Genomic DNA, 4,208 nt, shown 5'->3' with positions numbered 1-4,208 from the left:
TGTGTGTGTGTGTGTGTGTGTGTGTGTGTGTGTGTGTCTCTCTCTCTCTCTCTCTCTCTCTCTATTATATTCCAGTTGGCCTACGAATGCGATGAGCTGGCAGAAACGTTAGCACGCCGGTCGAAATGCTTAGCGGTATTTTTATCTGTCTTTACGTTCTGAGTTCAAATTCCGCCGAGGTCGACTTTGCCTTTCATCCTTTCAACGGTCGATAAATTAAGTATCAGTTACATACTGGAGTCGATCTAATCGACTGGCCCCCTCTCCAAAAATTTCGAACCTTGTGCCTAGAGTAGAAAAGAATATTGCTTAACTTACCTTAGCTCCATACAGGTATTTTCTCGATTAAAATTATCATGTTCACTATATTAAGTACACTAGTACCAACATGACTATGCATTATTTAAATCTGCACCTAAACAAATAACGGAAACATGATAACGATAGTAATTGCTGAAGTGCTAAAAACGACATGACTGAAAACGCGCCATTATTATGAGGAGATCAAGACGACAACCTCTCGGGAGATCAGAGGTAGATTTTTCAACCTGTATTCGTTCGCGTAAGAATTTATAGGTATATCTCTTTGGCCAAGCAGCCAGTGACTTGTGAAACACGCTTTTATCTGTTGTCGCTTGGCATACACGAACACATCATGTGAGCTGTTTAACACATCTCAAACTATATATATATTGCTATGTAAACCAGCATTAACATCATAGTCACATTTGTGAAGTAGTACTTACGCAACATTACACTTGTGATAACATCGAGTTCTTTTGATGTATTTCTGTTTTTGTATTTTTCCTGTGTTTGTTTTGTTCATAGATCCGCACATACTTGCGCGCGCATACACAGAGACACACACACACACACAGGCACATCCAGAAATATAGATATATAGATAGGAAAAGGCAGAGTGAGAGAGAGAGACTTAGGTACAAAAGGGAGGGCGATAGTGTCGCAGATACACTACCGCATACATTCTGTGTGTTAGTTACGTAGATACATTGATATCATGCATACACACGAAGACACATATGTATCTATCCTATTTTATTGCTAAGTAACATAGATAAACATTTGTGCGTATGAGCGTATGCATACATTAATGCATAAGTATATACATACACGCACACGCACACTGATGCACATGGATCTGTTTACAAGTGTGCATGCATTTACACAAACTATAAGGTAGAGACTTAAATATAGAGAGAAAATAAAATGCTGGATATAAGTACAAACTTACATACATACATACTTAGGTACATACATGCACGCACACTCATATATACGCACACATACATACATAAATACATACATATATATATATACATATATATATATATATATATATATATATGTATGTATGTATATGTTGTAATGTAAGAGTTCTAAAGTATATCAAAATACATTATATTTTGTGAAGTGTAAACATTATCTGATACAGAACTCAATTCATTGGCTAGAGTGGATAGATATGTTTATTATTTCAAAAATTGATCGTCTATTCTGTGTCTTGTCCTAGGTTAGGCTGTTCACATGACTGTAATCAGCCCAACCTGGGGGTGAAGCACGCGATTGACTGTCAGCTTGTGTTATAATAAACACAAACACACGCTCATAGAAGGGAATATGAACAGTAAGAAGAAAACCTGCATAATACATTATTGATGTCACATACTTCCTGTACGTGTGTTGTTAGCGCTAGTAGCTTCGATATTTCGTTTAAGGGATATCCCTTTAAAGATGTATAGTGTTAAAAAACACAGTATACTTCAAGGATCAAATCAACTCGGAAGTGAAAGAGAACGACAGATATCGATATTCCGCTGTTATTTCAGATAATCGCTACTGTATCATCGGTTCGTCCCCGAATTACATCGCTGGTCTGAAGTATATAAGGACAGCCTAAAACCTATCCACTGATGTGTAACAACGCCGCACAACTAAAACAAAATTCTGTTTTGAGTTAGAAGCAGCTCTAAGACGTATGCATTATCGACATCACATATTTAGTGTGAACTGCACTCTTCAAAACTTGCACTACGAATAATTCCAAGGTAAAATACTACCTGCTTTTAAAGCAAGTTGATGCAGGTAGTTTATCCCATCTCCTTCCGACTTTTAGTCCATGCGATTGAAAGCATCGCATTATTTATGGGATAACCCAATATATAAGGACAGCGTAAAATCTATCTGCTGATGTGCAAGACAGCTACACAAGTAAAAGAAAATTTAAAGTCTGAATTAGAAGCTGCAGTATATAATAAACATTATCGAAGTCGCATACTTAATGTGTGTGTGTATAATACAACATATAATACGATTAAAATTATTAATATACAATCAGGATAGAGCACAATGTTTCTAGCTAAACAACATGCACGTAAAACCTATACACGAATATCGTGTATAGGTGGAAATATCCGCAAGAAAAAGGCGGATATTCGAGAAGCATTTTATCATATAACCTGGCAACATTCATAAACAGAATTACAAATGCCTAGTTAGACGCCAAACATCTATAAATTTTTAATTTTAAATATCGTCTTTTGAAATGTAAAACTTACATTACAACTACATCGCAATTAAATATTTAACATAATTGTATGCCAATACTTATAATAGCCATTATTGCTGGCTTGTTCACACTAAAAATGTTTCGCTACCTTATATGACAACGCTCAGCCTCTTCTCAATATCTGTCATTACTACATTTCCTTCAATACGATTACAACAGATACTTTAGTGACTCAATCTTTGGACTGAAACGATTTGGCGTGTTGATTGGTCGCTGACTAGTTGGCGTTATATGGTATTCAACTCATTTTGGTGACAGAACTCCTGGCACTGGAGGGAAACACACGTACGCATACGCGCGCGCACACATACACGCACAAACATGCACACACATGGGCACACGCACATTCAGATATATAAATATATGAGTAATGAGAATGAAAAAGAGAGAGAGAGAGAGAGAGAGAGAGAGAGATAGACATTACGCACACATACTGATATAATTAAATGCTCACACACATAAGAGATAGACAGAAAATAGGGGAGAGAGAAGTAGAGAGGGAGGATGAGAGAAATATTAAAACAATTGAAACATTAAAACGTCTGATGTCAAAAAGTCAGCGTCGAATCAACGGCGCCAAAGAGGCGGCGCTAAAACAGCCTTGCCAAAACATGTTATACCTCTCGACTTTCATGTCAAGTCAGGGTCAGGTATAGGTTATTGTGCCGCTGCACTACGTCGCTGCATTCACCATTTGCTGGTATTTGCTAGGGTGGTCGTGGGCAGCGTTTTAGTGAGTCTCAATTTCTGCGATATACATTCATCATCCGCCGTAACCATGTGCCCGACCGACGCAAGTCGTCACCCCAGCCAGATCCTCAGAGAAAGAAACACTTTACGCAGGATTCAACAAGGTATGTCGAGGAATGTTACCAAACAGTCTTCAGGTCTCTGGTCCTACATGTGTTGCTCTACAGTTGCGAGACTTGGACCTTAGGAGCCGCTTGGACTCCTTTGGTGCCAGGATACTTCGCAGGATTACCATTGGTCGGATTTCGTATCCAGCCAACGACTAAACTCATAAATTAGGATGCGTCCTGTTACTTGTAGGATTCTTGGGGGTCAGCTCGGACAGACCTTCGCTTCCAATTTTGCTCTTTCTCAGACGCTCTATTCTCCCCCTATTTGTGTTGTCACGACTACTATCTCCTCGCTGTGGATGTTGTTTACTCTTGGAGACAGCAACAACACTAAATTGAGTGGCTTCCTCTCCAGATTGATCACTGCGTTATAAGAGTTTTGTTAATATGCAAATGGAGAGATGTGTTTAAATACGTATGAATTTAATAAATACATAATTTTTATTCCGAAAATCATAATTCATTTTATAATTTGGTGTCATAAAAATGAAATTTGACAACAAATAAAACCCCACAATTATTACGTTTTAGCCCACCTTGCCACAATAATTTTTCATTTGTGCAAATTATACAAAGTTATCAAGCAGTTGCGAAAGAAAGCCATACCCGGAAACATCCCCGGATTATTTCACACACACACACGCACGCACGCACGCACGCACGCGAAATATAAAAGGAGCAAAATGATTGGAGATTCAACTATATATATATGTATATATTTATTTATAATATATACATATATATATATATATATATATATA

General features: G+C 37.6%; 1 long non-coding RNA gene across 1 annotated transcript in view; it reads right to left on the bottom strand.

The window, feature by feature from the left end:
- Positions 1–610, bottom strand: part of LOC128250561 (uncharacterized) — a 44,895-nt gene extending 44,285 nt beyond the window's left edge. The window contains exon 1 of the long non-coding RNA XR_008266601.1: positions 319–610. This is a non-coding gene — a long non-coding RNA (uncharacterized LOC128250561). The remainder of the gene's footprint in view (positions 1–318) is intronic.
- Positions 611–4,208: the final 3,598 nt, after the last annotated feature.

This window comes from Octopus bimaculoides, chromosome 22 (assembly GCF_001194135.2).
Source record: "Octopus bimaculoides isolate UCB-OBI-ISO-001 chromosome 22, ASM119413v2, whole genome shotgun sequence".
In the NCBI taxonomy this organism is placed as follows: domain Eukaryota; kingdom Metazoa; phylum Mollusca; class Cephalopoda; order Octopoda; family Octopodidae; genus Octopus; species Octopus bimaculoides.
This window is presented reverse-complemented; position numbering and strand designations above follow the sequence as displayed.